Here is a 17767-nt window from a genome sequence, read left to right as displayed (position 1 = left end):
GGAGGGCGGCGGTCCTGGGCGGCGGGCTCGGCAGGCTCGGTCGAGGGCGACGGCGGTGAGGTCGAGGGCGGCGACAGTGTGGTCGAGAGCGGCGGCGGTGAGGTTGAGGGCGGGCGGCGGCGGCGGTGGTGAGGGCGCAGACGCGCTCGGGCTCAGGCGGCGGCGACAGGGAGTAGGGGAATAGGCCGGCGGGGGGGGAAAGGAGGACTTAGCGAAATTTTGATGCGGGGGGTGTTTAACTCGAACTAGCAATAGCGCACGTACAGAAAACGCGCTATAGCTAACTTATCTACAACGCGTTTTGGGGAAAACCGCTACTGCTAATGGAAGCAGTTATTTCTTTTGTTTAGTAAAAACATCAAAAATATACATTGGTCATCATTGATCTTTTTGTGTATAATCTAAATAGTCAACATGAATCCTCACTGTACCTGTATAGGTACAGGTGAGGATTCATATTGCAACCACAAATCATACATATATAGTTCAATGAAGACCAAGTGCTCGAGATAGGTTGAGAAGCAACATATTTAAGGTGGTAAACACCTTGTTCCCTTAGCAGTATGGGACTAAACTTAATTAGTTGTGGTCATACTTACCAGCAGTGAGTTTTGAGCAAAACCGCTGCTACTAAGTTCTTTAGCAGTAGCGCGTCCACAGGAAGGGCGCTACTACTATATCTAGCCTGGAGGCAACACCGTGGCAATTATAGTAGTAGCACTCTTTTCACCTAGAGCGCTACTGCTACTCAGTCATTAGCAGCGCTCTTTTCTAAAGCTCGTTGCTGCTAATTAGCAGTAGTGTCTGTTTTTAGACCGCGCTGCTGCTAAGATTCTGTGTATAAGGTTTTCCCTAGTAGTGTTTGGTCATCTTGTTTTGTGTGTTTCCTTTAATTGAGTTGCTCTGGCCTTGGTTATGTTCAATGGCAAACCTCCATTTTTTTCATAAATCAACTCCCTTGGACAAAATTGCTATCATCCATGGTGGTCCAAACCATTCTCAAGATGCAACCATGCTTCATTGATGGTTTAGTTCACTTTAGCGTGATTAGCCAATATTTTTTGTTAGACTCGGATTCTGCTAACAAGGAGGAAGCTTTTGATGTGCATAAACAGTATTTTGTTCTTACATGGTCCTAATACAAAAAGCTAAATATGCATTACTAATTAGAGAAAAGGACAATGCAAGAAAAGAAAATCATACCAAACTCTACTTTTTTCTAGGGATATCCAACTCAACTATGATATATGTTTATAATATGTGCGAGCTGAGCACCTAATTTGATGTGCTTTTCTATGTTGGTAATGTTATCGTTTGTGCATTCACGGTGAACAATATATCCTCTAAGCTTTGTTACAGTTAAAAGGATGTGTTGTATCATAAAAATTAAAATTCAATCTTTACAATATGGTAGGTCAATCCCAGACTAGGCGTTTCTTTTTATGTTCATAACTACGTGCTTATGGTATTAATGGATGATGATTTGTGTTTGGCATGCACTTTATAACTACCCGCCATGGCTTCAGTTTACCTAATGAACAAAGCTTATATTTTACCTGGAAAAAAGAATCAAAGTTATTAAAAGTCATACATAAGTTTTAGATGTAGGGTGTTCCTGTATAGAAGTGTTGTACTTGTGTAAATTAACCGATGTGTCCGTACGGAATGGTGATTACATATTTCTATGTTTGTTGTTGTATTTGATTAGTAGAACTAATGCTAATATGCACATTAAAAATGTCATTTCACAATATATATTCATGCAGAGCTCTAGATTTTGGGTACCTTTCTATGTTTCTAATGGTGCCTATATGCCATTGATGGAGCATTATGTGGCCACACACATACTATAGTTTTATTTCAATTACAAGAGGCAGGGGCATCTATTACGAACTTGATTTACCATAATTTGAAATGAATCCCATACGAGTTGTTATTGTTGTTGATGGTCTTATGCTATCAAAGGAATTGATTGTTGCTTTCCTTTTGAGCGGAAATTTGGACTATCTTTCGATTTATTTAATAAGCATAGCTCTTATCTTCAGTTGAATTACTAATGATTGTATCAAAATATCATAACATGGGAATTATTATAAATCCATGTTCATATTCATTCATATGTAAGATGCATAACATTTGAACAAGACAATAAAAATATTTGACTATAATGAAAACACTATGTGACATATAGATATAAAAATCTTCATGTCCAATACATAGAAATTCTAAATCCATGTTCATATTCCTTCATCCATAAGATTCACCACATGTCAACAATAAAAATGAAAAATAAACAATATGTGACACATAGATAAAAAAACTTCATGGTCCAATACCTAGAAAATTGAACATGCATATTATTGCCTCGAAGGGACTTAGTAAATTGTCCAAATGTTTACAAATTTCCAAATGAAAATGTAACCAAGTTTTATTTCAATATAGCACTAGACTTGAAGTGATAACACCATCTAGCTAGAAGAAGATTCTGGTGGCTTATCAACCCATCCACCATTTCCCATGGAAGACTTCCCTACATCGGCACCATTATAGCCCAAGGAAGCATCCTTCTCTATATATTCATTGCGGAATGGTTGATCCGATAGAGCATAACCCCATGATTCATAGACAAATGAGTCATTGACGGTAAAATCATTTCCACCAGAGTAGACCAACAGTGGAGAGACCGCCAAATTATACCTAGATGTTGGGTTAGAGTTTGCATCATTCTGTTGTGGGTTCACTGGGTTGCAAGGACTTACATAATCCTTGACGCTTATATCTTGTGGTGGAGGTAGTTCATGTGCCTGATTAGGTGTGGTCTCTTGCTGGGAAGCCAATGTGGCACTAAAGGAGATGATGCGGGATGGAATATTGGTGGTACCTGAGAAAAACCTGGTGCCATGATGTGTCCTGGTGGTGATGGAAGTGGAGATGAATGCATTTGGTGTTGTGGAAGATGGTGATCCCATAGTGAGTGCACTGATGAAGGGGTAGTCCTCATGCGATCCGATGGTGGACCACTTGATGGTAGCATGTTTTGTTTTATTCTTGCACCACCAGTCATGGCTTTGTGTCCATGATGTAGTTGTGGTAGTCGATGTCCAATGTCCTCATGGACACGAGAGATTTCATTGGATAGATTGTTGAGATCTCCAGGGCTGAGATCTTCTTCCTTCGAGAAGATATGGTTTGCTGCCATACCTGGGCACTGCTCTTGGATTTGTTTCATACGCTCGATGGAAAGTTGGTTTTCCTTGTACTCCTTCATGCAATTCATATCAAGCCGAGTCACCTCACTTTGTAGCTGGGCTATTCTGGCAGTTGTTGCCTCATCGTCAAGTGGAACTACTAGTGGTGCTCCTGATAGAAAAGCATCAGCAATGGGGTCAGCAGATGGCGTCCCAAAGGAATGCATCGTCTCATTTTCTGTCTCTAGGACGACAACAACCCTAGCACCGGTGACGGCAAAGAGATCAGCAATACTCTTAAACAAACCACCGCGTCGCTTGAAGAACGTGACATCACGCTCTTTGTCATCATGGATATATGCCATAGCTGACCGCCTCGACATACTAAATCCTACAAGGACAAAGAAACTTACTACTAGAAATAGGAACCAGAAGCATCTACAAAAATGCTTGAGATTTACTAAAGCCGTTGACTAGCGACATGTTGATGGGAGATATGTGGAGATGCACTCCCCTTATATAGAAGGGAAGGGTTGTGAAAGCCCGAGGTCCCTTCCATTCTCCAAAAGAGACTTCTACTAATAATATGGAAGTTTCATATTCCCATGGACGTGTTGGGTCCGCTTGTTAGAGACATTAATAGAATGGTGTATGAGAAATTTCTGTGATTGTGATAACTTAGCATAATAGGGATAATAGTAAAACTTCATCCTCATCCATACATCCAAATTTAGTAGCAATTGATATAGAGCCATTGTATTTGAGTAAACAAGATAATGTAAATCTTTAGTAAGCATTAAAATATATACAAATATATAAACATGCTATTTTGTATAGAATTGATTGTTAGTCAGATATTCATATATGAGTACATTAGCATCATTCTTTTGAATTGTTGCATATGTGTGTCTATACATCCTTATCTAGAACCATTTATGCATTTCCAAACAAATTAGAAAAATTATTACCATTAAAGCATTGATGTGTTAGTACATCCACATCCTCAACCATTAGCATCGTATAATTAATGAGGAGTTAAATCCAACTAAGTTTGTAAGTGCATCCCTAAGTGGTCTTGGAGTATTGAAGACAAATAGGTTGAGGAACTAATGTGTTTTTTACTGTACATAGGATATATAGCCCCTGAAGAGTTGGTTTAACACATGGAAGACGACCCCTAAAAATGGATTTCTTCAAGTGAAGAATTTGATGAAATTGGTATGACCTATGAAGAAATTGATGTGAAGACTAGAAGCTTAAAGACTTTTGTTTTTATAGTTTATTTCTTCTTATTTGAGTCGTAGGAAAAATGTACTATTAAAGGGGGTCTAGGTGAATCATAGTTCACATTTCCAAAGTGATGCTCAAACCTATACATACACAAGCCACTTCAAGTGAAACCTTTGGGAATCTCTGGAATAGCTAACACATTTGCTAGCAACAGTGACGAAGTTCATCTGGTCGCTGACGAATTTGGTCATGCTTAGGAGTTAGGGTTTCGCCAGTGTGATCTGCCTAAAAGTAAGGAAATTGAGTGCCCTGATGAATTTGAGAGTTCAAATTCTGACCATTGCTGTGCAGCAGGCCAGCTGTCGAGTGGATCATTATCCTGACAATGGTCGAATCAGAGAAGGGCATTTATGACAATTCATGTTGGGTTACCCTGGCTATAAATAGCCGCCCCCACAACCATTTGTTGGTTGGCTGCTCCGTGAGAACTTGACACTTGTCATTTGAGAGCAACCCATCATTTGACGACTTTGAGAGAATCCTAAGTGAGGAAAAACCCATAGCCAAAGTGACTGAGCATCACTGAAGAGATTGATCCGTGTGATCAGACGCCTGTTATCTTTCAAGACTATCATTCTTCTAGACGGTTAGGTGTCATGTTCTGAGCACACCAAGAGTCATTATGTCGGCGAACAAGTCTGTGAAGGTTTTGGAAGTCTACCTTGAAGACTTACCACAAGTGATTGGGCGAGGTCTGAGTGACCTTAGCTAAAGAGGAATATGGTGAGGACCGTGTGTCCTCTAAGTTCGTCTCAGCCGCCTCAACCAGACGTACAGTTGATACAACAACTGGAACTGGTCTACCAAATCGCTGTGACTTCACTGAGCCAACCTGATATCAAATTCCTTACCCATCCCATTACATTTTTCTCCGCTGAAGAATATGTGATATACTTTCTGAAGAACTTGAACTGAAGACTTTCATCAAGCTGTATTCTATTTCTGCAATTCATCTTCCTCATGCTTGCATTACTATATGATTGCATGTTCTTCATTTTTATATATCTTGTATGCATGCTTTTAATTTCTATGATGACTTAGTTCCCCCACATTTCTATTTCTTCACTCTGATCTTCGTCAAATTCATCAGAGTTTGAATTTTTTTTAAATCTCCCATTTAGCCCCTGGTATGTCTCCAACGTATCTATAATTTATGAAGTATTCATGCCATGTTTACAACAATTTTATATGGTTTTGGTATGATTTTATAAGAACTAACCCGGACCAATGTTGTTTTTAGCAGAACTACCGTGGTGTTGTTTTTTGTACAGAAATACAAGTTCTCGGAATGGGCTGAAAATTTACGGTGATTTTTTCTGAACCAAAAGAGACCCCCAAAGCATCGGAGTTGGGTCAGGAAGTGACCGAGGTGGCCACAACCTAGGGGGCGCGCCCTACCCCTAGGGCACGCGTCCCCAGCTTGTGGGCCCCTCGGGCACCCCCTTGACGTGAGACCGATGCCAAAAATTCTTATAAATACACAAACATCCAAAAAGAACCCTAGATCGGAAGTTCTGCCGTCGCAAGACACTGTAGCCACAAAAAACCAATCGGGGGCCCGTTCCGGCACCCTGCCGGAGGGGGAAATCATCACCGGAGGTCATCATCATCATCATCATCCTAGCGGCCACCATGATGAGGAGGGCGTAGTTCAGCCTCGGGACTGAGCATATGTACTAGTAGCTATGTGTTTGATCTCTCTGTCTCTAGTGTTTTCGATTCGGCACGATCTTGATGTACCGCGAGCTTTGTTACTATAGTTGGATCATATGGTGTTTCTTCCTCTCTATATTCTTGTGATGAATTGAGTTTTAACTTTGAGGTTTCACTATTATCGGATTGAATAATTTTATAGATTTGAGAATACTTGATGTATGTCACTGTATCAAGCCGCTATATGAGTTCTCGATGGCTGATCCTTTCGCAGAAATAATGCATGAAAAAGATTCTAAAGAAGATGAATTTTATGTGTCTGAATAGTTTGAATCTTGTAATATTTGAATTTGGGCCTTGTAATGCAGGAATTTGAACCTTGCAATATTTATGGTATTTGTTATATAACGTAATTGGATGTTTAATTTGGTCTTGCAATCATGTCATGTTACAAGTATATATATGTTGTTCTTCTGTACACAGAGCATATATGTTCTGCAGACAGAGCATATCACATCGCACACGGACCACACTAGGTAACCCATTGGTGATGAATTCATCAATCGCAAGCAGTTATATACCAGCAAGCGTTTTCCCACAACACACATGGCTTATTCCATCACAAACAGTTCGGATGGACCAACTATATGCCATGTATCACACACGCAATTTCTAATCTAATTCATGCTTGATGTCTCCGCCATCGCTCGCATAGTTCGTCTTATTTGCCACGTATCACTGTGTCTTATTCTTTCGATCTCGTCCCACAACACAACAAGCACACCCACGACGACACATACAGAGAGGATATCTAGCGGCGCTCCAATGGAGTTCGGCGGCATAAAGTCGAGACCCCATGCAAGGGAGACGGATCTCACGGTGGTGTACATCATCAACCCGGCCGTGGTGGAGGACTACATCAACACCATGGAGCAGTTGCTTGCTGGAGACAAGTACAAGGTGGTCGGCATCAACCTCCAGTACACTGCGGTCTTCCCGGCAAACAAAAGGTTGTCGTCGCCTAGTTGTGTGTGCGCCATCATGTCCTCATCTACCACTACTGCATGGCCACACAACCTTATGACCGTTTCGCCAGGTTTGTCAACTGCACCGACTACAAGTTCACTACGGTGGAAAGTATCGACGATGTAAAAGCGCTCAGGATTACAGGCTTGGCCTATAAGAACCTTGTCGAAATCTGTGAGCACTACAAGGTATGGGGTAGCACGAAGGACTCCCTGGTTAAACTTGCCTCACCCGTCATCGACCCATACTATGAAAAGATGAAGCGGGATTCCAATAGAACACGTCCCATATCTCGGCACGGGGCCTGGATGCGTCAACTGGATGAACCTCACCTTAGGTTCGTGGCCAAGAGCATGTACACATGCTACGAGATGCACAGGCGGATCGTTGACATAAGGAAGTGCCTCTTTACCGAAATCGACGAGGCCGGATCGAGCCACAAGCAAAGCAGTGGCGGCAAGCGTCACAAGAAGTAGATGATGATCAGATAATCGTTTATCCTAGTTAATTATGCATGTAATATATAGTTGCCTTTGGTGTGTGAAAATGCCATATGTGTAGTAGCCACCTATGTAATTATGCATGTAATAGTTTATTTTGGTGTGTGTAAATGTCATGTGTGTAGTAGCCACCTATGTAATTGGATGTTTAATTTCGTTATGCAACCATGCCCTTACAAGTGTGTAGATATATATGTTGCTGTTCTGTATGCAATCCCAACGCACAACACATACGTCTTATTAGCAGCAATCATATCTGTTATTATCCGTCTTCGCACACATTTGTGATTACAGACCTGTTTGCCGCGTATCACACGCATCTTGTTAAATTGAACCGTTTCTGTTATCTTGACTCAACGCAAACAGTTCACTATTTGCCCTCTATCGCACACACCTTGATCTGGCTGACCGTTTCTTTTGTTTTGCCTAATCACAAACAGTTCATCCAAGTGAACCATATGCCGTATATCACAAACACCTTCATCTGGCTACCCGTTTCTGTTCTTCTGCCTCATCGCAAACAGCTCATTAAACTAAACCGTATGCCGCGCATAGCACACGGTACTAAATTCTGAACCGTGTTTGATGCATCCGTCAACGCAAACGTTTTGCATCTTTTTGATGGTTTTTTAATCACTGTTTGCAATTATTGCATCGCACACAGTTTCTTCGAAGGTCTCTGATTGTAGTGTTGCGTTAGTAGCATCCTGCAGTAGTGACTTATGGACATGTGATGAAAATTGTTTTATTGAAGTAGGACTTGTAGTAATAAAACCAAAGTAACGAACGGTTGGTTTATGAGGGAGCAACAATGCTGACATGAGACAACTTTTAGAAGTGCATGATGTGCATGTCAGACTACCATTAGTAAAATTCAACGCATGACTGATTGGACCGGTTTTAAATGCTAGACCAAAATTATTTATTTCCTAAAGGGGATTACAATATCTTTGGATTCAGCATGGCCTGTATAATGTACAACGGCTACGCATAGTACTAAAATTATTAGGATGTATCCATATTTTAGTTCATGAGGTATAACGGAAGGGGTTGTGATGTAGATGCGATAGAGTATGGGTAACCTTCAAAATGAAGAAACACTTTTCATTGAGCACATTGGCACAATGCGGTAAGTGATATATTTGTGGCACAAATGTAGGGTTGGCAACCTCATCTCCAAATAAGGAGAGGATTTTTTTAAAGAGTGACTCAAAGAAGATAACATGCCATCATTACACAGTAAAAACTGGACAACATGTGTGAGAACTCCAAACAAGCAGATTTTAAGCTACCTGATGATAAATAAATATTTTGTGCACCTCTACAACCCCAATTAAAATATAAAGATATATAAGCAACATGGGAGGCAAAAGGCCCTTTGAGTATGATTCATAGAATATACCGTGTTCTTTGTGGCAACCCAAAATCTTCCATGTATAGAAACACAAGCACGCCCGCCCATGAAAATTCCGGTAAGTAGAGAAACCTACAATTGAATGCTGTAGCATTTAAGTGTGCAATAGTGTCAAGAACTATTACATGGAGAATGAATTTGGATGCAACTGACCTGTGATTTGCTATAAGTTGCAATGATAGAGTCTAACACAAATTCAGTACGGAAAAAATCAGCACCACATTTCCAGATATTTGATTTCAGAGAACATACAATGAAGTTAATGAAATGCCTTCAGTAATAATAAATATAAATGCTACGCCCTACGATCCAAAATAAGTGTCGTGGATTTAGTTATTTTGGAACAGAGGGAGTAAATGCTAATGTCTGAATAAGAGTTGGACAAATAAAGATGAGATAAGTCAAAGGAAAAAAATTGTTGAAGTAATCAGCTTTAGGTAATTAATGTCACTGACGCTTTAAGTAATTAGTACCATTGTACATTGGTAGGAGATGGGCATCTGAAGTTAAGGAACATATCATAATTGATCAGGATTCGGAAACGTACGCAATAGCATAGCTTGAACTGAAAGAATACCATAATGTCTATATACCTAAAGATTGTGGCTTTGATGAGAAGTGAACTGAACCAAGTGTGGTCGAGTTAGAAAAGGATAACAATGCAACAAAATGTTCTGTGTCCCAGTTTGCTCCCTGACATTAACCAAACAAGAGTCAGTAAACATCATGACTCCAAAAAAAAAATTAGTAGCACCACAAGCAATCCACTATACTATTTTAAAGGTCTGTAAGAGACACCAGATATGTGAGCTGCAAGTCACCGTGTTGGCATAGCCTGGACAAGGCCGCCTGTATTAAATTAATCATTATGCAAAGCCAATACTTACAGATGTTCAAACTGAGCGAACAATAGCAACGGTAATTGCTGAAGAAAAACAAACTACTCATATTTATTTTACCTAAAAAGTTTAAGTTACTTTATCGAAAAAGGGTTTCCCCGCTTTGTATTACAAAGCACCCAACACCGATTACATAGGAATGTTCGGGCGAGAAGCACAACAAGCCCAAAGAAAAGAGAAAGAACAAATAAGAAGAAATAAATGCCAACAACGGCAGCTCGACAAAGCGCGGAAGACCCGCCACCGCTGCGCCCTCCGAAATTGACCCACCACAGACCCAGGCTTCGATCCGCCGCGTACCAAGCAACACCTCCAACAAGGGATGCGATGTCGACGACGCTGCTGCTCGGACGTGTCCTAGGGTTTCCCCCGGCACGTGAAAGGAAGTGGGGGATGGATACATCCGACACCCTCCAAGAAGGGATGGTGGCAACCACAGGTGTCACCGCATCGGAGCCGGAAGAGAGCCGACAAGGGATTTCTCCCGCACTCCAAACCCCACCGCCCAACCAGGCCGAAGCCAAACAGCCACCTCGCCGCCCACCAGCATGCGCCACCGCGGTCATGACACCACCCACCCACGCCGCCTCACCGAGATCACCACCACGAGGCCAAGAGGACGGAGAGAGACGCACGAGGCAACAGGAGTAGCAGCACCGGAGCCACGCGGGAGGGAACTATCTCCACCGCTGTCGTGCGGGAGGCCCGAGCCTCCGGCACCGTCGCGGTCGCCGTCTGGACGCAGCAGCAGGGCATATCAGGCCACCCCTGGCCCGGCCAGGCCCGATTTGGGCTCGTAAAGCCCCGCCTGCCACACTGCAGCAGGACGACACCAGCGCCGCCAGCATCCACCCGCCCATCGCCGCTCCCCTGCCTCCCGAAAGCCACACCGACGACCCTCCTCGCCGCCGGCCCGCCAAGACCCAGATGGGGCCCGAAGGGCCCAGATCTGGGCCGAGCGGGCGCCGGCAGATCGCACCGCTCCGCCGCCAACGGCAGCGCCGCCTCCCAGAAGATCCCCCGCCACCACGCCGGAGAGCACCGCCGCTGCCTGGGAGCACTCCGCAGCGCCGCACCGCCCCGTGAGGGGAAAGGCCAGTGGCCGCCGCCGCCGCCGCCAGCGCCGCCCAGGCCAGGCCCGGCGCCGGACGCCAGCGACGGCAGCAAGAAGAGAGGAGAGGGGGAGAGCTCGGGGAGGAGGTGCCGGAGGCGTGACCGGTCGCCCACGGGGGGCGAAGCGGTCGCGAGAGTGTGAGCTTCTCGTTCCTTTAAGCTACTTTCAATGACCTACAACACATTAATAACAAAAATGGAAAGAATCCCAAGAAACAAATGGTGCAAAGCTGTCATAGATATAATATAAGGCTAACATCACCAGATTGCCTATCCCCCGAACAAACGATGTACTTTTGTAAGATTAAATTACGAAGAAAACAACGTCATGTGCTTTTCTCTATACTTGCTTATAATTAGACCCCTTCATCCAGCACACGAGGATGGATCCATATCCATAATCGCTGGTCTAATGAACTGCAGCTTCATTCATTAAATCTAGTCTTGAGAATTGTACAAATCTGCCTATTTGGCCTTCAATTTTGTACTCTGTTGTGCTGACAGCACGGCTCTCTTTGTGTACAGCAGAGAGAGAGAGAGAGAGAGAGAGAGAGAGAGAGAGAGGGCCAGGGAAGAGAAATAGGGTAAGGGAGAGGGCGCCGACGGGAGCAAGGGAGTAAGTGCACGTGAAGGGAAGGCTGGCCACACTGGCATCCACCAGTGATGGCGAGGAGGAACTTTCGGAGGAGCACGTGGATGACGGCTGCCTCAAGCGGAAGAACAATGCCGATGACGTATCCGACGGCCTCTTGCTGCAGTTGCCAACACCAACCTCACTGTCCTCGTCAGGCGGCCCCATCGTCGTTCAACAGTACCGGGTGGCTGTGCCATGCGGTGGAAGACATCCTCCTCCCCTCCTCGCCGTGTGGGGCAAGATCCCTCGTTTGCCTCCTCTGCGGTCGAATTGGCCAACAATTTATATGCTCTAGAGGGCGGCTTTGGATTTCAAGCTTGTCAAGCAACAATTGTTGGCTTGTTTATATCAATATTGAGTGGATATGCTCCAGAAGGCGGCTTTCAATTTTAAGTAGGAAGCAAGTAAAAGAAAAATGCATTAAGCGACAACCAAGTGAAAATTCAAAGCCTATACTGAGGATGCTGGCCATAGAGCTCGCCAGGATATGGATGAACTAAAGAAATGCATACAAATTGAATCTTGTTGAAGGAAGATGATTCTTGACCTGGGAATTAAGAAGTCTAGTGGTGCTTTGCACAAGAATCATACCTTCCATAGGACCAAAAATAATAATTCTTGCATAGCTTTGTTCACAATCTTTTGCCAGAAGTCACTTGTGACCCTACGAAAATAGCCATGGAACAAAGAAAATCTAAAATAAATTACCACAAAAAATGACACCACAAGCAAAAAGGAATTACTTATACAGAAAACATTTAGTTTCATGATCCTCACAAATTCATGAAAGTATGCACGCACACTGGAACATAGCAGTACAATAGAGACTGGACTACACCGCCTGGCTGAAACGTTTAGGCGCAACAACGCGATCTCCGGCAGGATTGGTTCCACTAATACTGCATGCACACGCACAACACACAACAATATGTCAAACGAATAAATTCGATGTATACTAACAATGATAGTAAACTGCAGTAAACAAATTATGAGCATACGAAAGTTGCCGTATACACATACCAGATGCACAAAAAGGCATACCTGAAGTACAGAGGAGACGCATCACGGGACCATACAAACATTTGAAAGCCCATCATCCTCTCTCCTCCCGTTGTCTCGAATCGCTACTTCCTCAAACTTGAAGTGCCACATACCTACTTCACCACTGAAATCATTTCGATCGGTTCAAGGAACTAAAAGTATCAAGTATAATAGCTGGAGGATTTAATGAGAGTTGGTAAAAGGGGAAAATCAGACCAGCAATACAAGATGGATACACAGCCATACAACGATGCAGCATAACAACGAACAGGCGACCAGCAACGGATTAGCGCAAAATGAACTAAGAAAACACAATCACATGAATCAATCAAAGAAGCTACTCATAGATGCGACCCTCCTGCCGCCGTGTAAAACAAAGAGGGACGTGGGGAAAGAGGAGGCCGAGAGGGAGGAGCCGATGGTGCGGCGGCAAGGCGTGGAAGGCGAGCCGAAGGTGCAGGAGTCGGCGCCGGCGTCCACGACGCCGCTACGCATCACAAACTTTCATCCACCGCCGTGGCCTCTCCTCCGCCGTAGGTCACGACCTCTCCTCCTCCAGCTGGTGCCTCCCAGCGTGGCCTCTATGGTCGATCTGCATGGATCTGGATTCGTTGTTGAGAGGCAAAATCGTAGGAGACGACGCGTGGGAGAGAGGATCTGGCTGTGAGAGAAGAGGAGAGGAGGACATGGCGTGTTTGAAGAGGAAGGAGGCGTCGTAACGAGGACCTTGGCATGCTGGCTTCGTAGCGAAGGAAACACGCCCAAAGACATAATTTGATGGATTAGAAGCAAATTAGTGGCAGCCGGCAGCCGGCTACGTAGCGAAGGAAACACACCAGCAGACGGCAGCCATTTTTTTTTCCGGGCTCAACACTTGTATTTACTCATTCAAAGTATCATTACAATCTTCAGCAACTATCTCCAAAATTTCTGGAGGACCTGACCCTAACCAAGTCATAGTCCTATTATTAATACGATCAAAAGCAGCTAACTTGTCGCTCGCTTTATTTTGCGAACGAGCGACATGAGTAATACAAGTTTGATGTAGATTCAATAAAAACCTAATCTCATTCACTAAGGAAGAATATATCGAGCGATCCATGCTCACACATGTGATCATGGACACTACAACCGAAGAATCCATCTCAATTTTGATCGGCTGTACTGTGCTTTGAATCGAAGAAGATAACCCCTCCATACAAGCACATAACTCAGCCTCCAACGCATCCCTGCATGAATACAAAGCTCTGCAAGCTGACAAGATAATCTTCCCTGAAGAATCCCACAAAATCATACCCGCACTTCAGGCTGGACGGTGCGAGTGGGCTTTTCGGCCCGCTCGTGGCCCGTTCAAGACCGGACCGATCGGTACTGGCTAGCTGCAGAAATTTGCCGGTCCGGTTACCAAATTTCGGCCCAAAATTTCCTCGGTTCGGTCCTGTCTTTGACCGGTCCGACCGAGCGGACCGAAGCTGCAGGCCGTTTCTGGTCGGCGCGGCCACCGGCGACATCCTGCTCTGGCCGTGAGATCCGCGCAGCCACTACCGATGAGCACGCCCTGCCGACCTTCTCCCGCTCCTAAGGTAGAAGAGAACAGAGAATAGAAAGAAAGCGCGGTCACGCCCATGATTGTCTGAGATAGACTTGATTTTTTTTCCTTTTCTTCAGTCAAGTACAGAAAAAGACTCAGGTCATGCCCGTTGTTATCTGAATCACACCAGTTTCCTTTTCTTCAGTCAAGGACAGGCAGTTTCCCCAGGGGCAAGAGATAGAAAAGAATCAGATCACGCGCTGCCATTTTATTTCTTTTATTACACTAGTAGAAAAAGGATCTTCTGTCCCGGTTGGTAAGGGCCTTTTGTCCCGGTTTCTGAACCGGGACTAAACGGTCGTTACTAATGCCTGGCCCTTTAGTCCCGATTCAAACAGGAACCGGGACAGATGGGCCTCCACGTGGCCGGTGCGCCGAGCCCAGGCAGGAGGGCCTTTGGTCCCGGTTGGTAGCACTAGGCGGGACCAATAGGCACACACGCGTCAGCATTTCAGGGGCTGAGGTTTTTGTTTTTTTGCCTTTGGTCCTGGTTGGTGGCATCAACCGGGACCAATAGGCATCCACGGGTCAGCATTTCAGGGGCTGAGGTTTTTTTTTGAAAGGGGGGGTGGGGGTTTTGGGAGGTTAATTTAGGTGTTTCATATATTGTGCTAGCTAGCTAATTAATAGAGAGCAGTGTCATCTATTATGTTCTTGCTTGGTCGACGCTACGTACTATATACGTATAGAAAGGACTAGACACGCTAGCTAGCTAATAAGCAAACGAAGAAAACAGAAGATCGTCATGAACTTATATGCATACAGAGAGAAGTGATATCGACCACCTCTCCTTCTCCGAGAGATTGGTCGAACAACAAGTTCTCGTAGATCTATCCGACACTACCGGCTACATATACACAATAATTATCTCTTACAATATAATCTCCTAATTATATACAAACACAGGATCCATATAGTATTCTTCGTCTTCAGCGATCACGTGGTCAAGGAAGAATGCCGCCAATTCCTCTTGAATTGCTCGCATACGAGCTGGTGCTAGGAGTTCATCCCGCATCTGAAAGATCTAATTTGAAAAAGGGGGTCAATATATATATATATATATATGAATAAATAAAACTCAACACAAATGATGGTAATAAAATAAAATTGTGAATATTATTGCTTACGCACTTCATATTGTTCTTCAGAGTTACCTCATTCACAGGTCGTGTGGCGGATGGACTCGCAAACGTAGTATCCACAGTAATCATTCCCCTTGTTCCTGCCACAACCACTTTACAAGAAATAGAGGTCAATGAAACTGATAAGCAAGTATGCCAAATGGTATTGATGAAACTAGCGCTTGAATCACTAGGAGATGCGCGGAACATGTTACTATAGTACTTACTTTCGGGTGTCTAAATTGCAGCTTCTTCGGCAGTCCCGAAGCTTTTTTGGTGATTTTTCTCCAAACCCTGCCAGACAAAAAAAAACAATTACTTGATATCAGGAAATGAACAAAGTTGTTGATATGGTGGATAATGATCGATTTAACTTACTTCTCGAGCATTTGAGTCATGTCCGCATAGTCCTGGGGATCTTTTCGTCTCGAGTCTAAGACGGTTACTAGTCCCTGCTCAAGCTTAATCTCTAGGAGAATATAGTGGAACCTGTGCACGCATGCATAACTCATCAATTACATTACTATAACCTGGACTAATAAAGGAAACCGGATATGCACAAGACAGTAACACTCACTTGAAGTTGTAAGGAAAGAGTATTATATCTTTGTTTTCATTTATTACCAACGATCGTAGCAAGTTGGCCTTGGTATCGTCGGCACGATATTTAACCTCAGTTGCATCTATGAGATTTGTGTTAATGAACCCAATATCACCGATTTGTCTTCTCTTCAATTCGGCGATCTTCAATCTACATAATATAGTGAGGATGATTATAAATACATGCAATGAAAGAGCTGGCCTATATAGAGAGACTTAATGACAGAAGTAGTACTACTTACAGATAGTAGCAAGTGATCGTTGCTTTATCGAGGGCCTTTTGATTGAAAAACTGGAAGAACTCCTCAAATGGAACATTCAACAGTTCAATTCCAACGAGGTCATGCTCCTCTCTAACTCTCAGCGTCAAAGTATTCCTCCACCCAGACTCTCTGCAGGTTTTCATGTACCAATCATGGAATCTTCACATCATCGTTGTTAGAGATCTTTCATCTTTGACGAGAGACTTCCCGTACTCGTATTTGTGTTCCTCCACCTACAAGAACTCATAATGTACATCGTCGGGCAGGTAATCTCCAAGATTGATATAACCGGGCACCATCCTTGGATCATTAGTAGGCACCTTGAGCGGGGGGCACGATTGGTTCGCTTGTTCGCCGAGCTGGGGAATTTTTTTCCCAGCTCGTCGTTCTTTTAACCTTTGATCACTGACAGTACTTCCCGACCGCTCCGCTTAGAAAAATGACTTTTCAATAATGCGCTCATAGTTGCCTTTCGGCGGAGACTTTGCTGGTTTTTTCAGGGCAGCCAGAGTGCGCTTCGCTTTCACCGGATCTACCTTCTCCTCCGGAGGTGGATGTTTCTTTGCTTTCACCCCTTCAAAGAAGTTCCTCACTTCTTCTCGCGCGATCTTGGCGTTCTCCTCCGGGGTCCTCTCGTATGGTAACTTCTTTGGAGTCTTCAAAGAAGGACTGAATCTGTATTGCCTCCCGCCTCTGGCTGTACTGCTAGACGCCGGCAGAGCAGACGGAGCAGCTGCGGCTGTCTTCTTTCCTTTATTACGAGGAGGAGGAGAAGGACTACGACGCGCCGGAGCAGCCGGAGCGGTGGCGGGTCTCTTCCGCCCCTGCTAACGAGGCGGAGAAGGAGGAGGCTGGGTGCTCGGGCGCGCCGGCGCAGGCGGAGAAGGAGGCGGAGTGCCGCCACGCGCCGGAGAAGGAGGCCGAGTGCCCTGATCGTTACTCGCCCGAGGAGGAGGCGGTGGAGGAGGCAGAGTGTCCTCATCATGCACAACTCCGATGACAAGCCAAGCAATTGTTTCATAGTTTAGTAATCTCAAACCTATAAACTTTCACGCAATATATGAGCGCGAGCCATGGACATAGCACTATGGGTGGAATAGAATATAATGAGGGGGGTTATGTGGAGAAGACAAAAAAGGAGAAAGTCTCACATTAACGAGGCTAATCAATGGGCTATGGAGATGCCCACCGATTGATGTTAATGCAAGGATTAGGGATTGCCATGCAACGGATGCACTTAGAGCTATAAATGTATGAAAGCAAAACAAAAGAAACTAAGTGGGTGTGCATCCAACTTGCTTGCTCACGAAGACCTAGGGCACTTGAGGAGGCCCATTGTTGGAATATACAAGCCAAGTTCTATAATGAAAATTTTCACTAGTATATGAAAGTGACAAAACAAGAGACTCTCTATCATGAAGATTATGGTGCTAC

At 44.2% G+C, this 17767-nt stretch overlaps 1 pseudogene; it reads right to left on the bottom strand.

Annotated features, from left to right (window-relative positions):
* Positions 1–2468: 2468 nt before the first annotated feature.
* On the bottom strand, positions 2469–3571 carry LOC123154500 (uncharacterized; annotated as a pseudogene).
* Between the last annotated feature and the right edge of the window lie 14196 nt (positions 3572–17767).

This window comes from Triticum aestivum, chromosome 7A (genome assembly GCF_018294505.1).
Source record: "Triticum aestivum cultivar Chinese Spring chromosome 7A, IWGSC CS RefSeq v2.1, whole genome shotgun sequence".
NCBI classification, from domain to species: domain Eukaryota; kingdom Viridiplantae; phylum Streptophyta; class Magnoliopsida; order Poales; family Poaceae; genus Triticum; species Triticum aestivum.
The sequence above is the reverse complement of the archived record's forward strand: the minus strand, read 5'-3'. Positions and strand labels throughout refer to the sequence as shown.